This window comes from Orycteropus afer, unplaced genomic scaffold, assembly GCF_000298275.1.
Source record: "Orycteropus afer afer isolate SDZICR_OR568_19922 unplaced genomic scaffold, OryAfe1.0 scaffold00036, whole genome shotgun sequence".
NCBI lineage: Eukaryota > Metazoa > Chordata > Mammalia > Tubulidentata > Orycteropodidae > Orycteropus > Orycteropus afer.
This window is the reverse complement of record NW_006921623.1, coordinates 1,942,909-1,943,393: the sequence shown is the minus strand read 5'-3', so window position 1 is coordinate 1,943,393 and position 485 is coordinate 1,942,909.

Sequence of the window (485 nt, the reverse complement as noted above, 5' to 3'; positions counted from 1 at the left end):
CCACTCAGTTAGACACAAATTACAATTGAATAACCATCAAAAAACTAAAAGCCCATGGATGAAAAACACCCCATGTAATCACACAGGAGCAGTAATCAAAAAAAGAGAAAAGGGAAAAAACAAGCAAACCTGCAATATCTGGGGATAGAGCACTAAGAAGAAAAAAAAAAGTAGGGAAGGAGAATAATAATTGAAGAAAAAAACAGGAAGAATGCAAAAAGGAAAAACAAGGAATGGGGTTAGTCATGAGAAAAAAAAAAGTGGGAGGAAGGAAAAAGAAAAAAAAAAACAACCTTAAATTGGGGGAGGGAGGGCAGAATTTCAACCAGGCACCGGGAAAAGAAACAAAATGCTGAAAACTAGGACCTGGTAGGGGAAGCTAAAGAATAATAATAAAAAGGACAAAAGTATTAATAATGTTAGTTGGTTTGAAATGGACAAATACAAGCAAACTAATCACCGGGAAAAAGAAAGCAAAAAAGAAA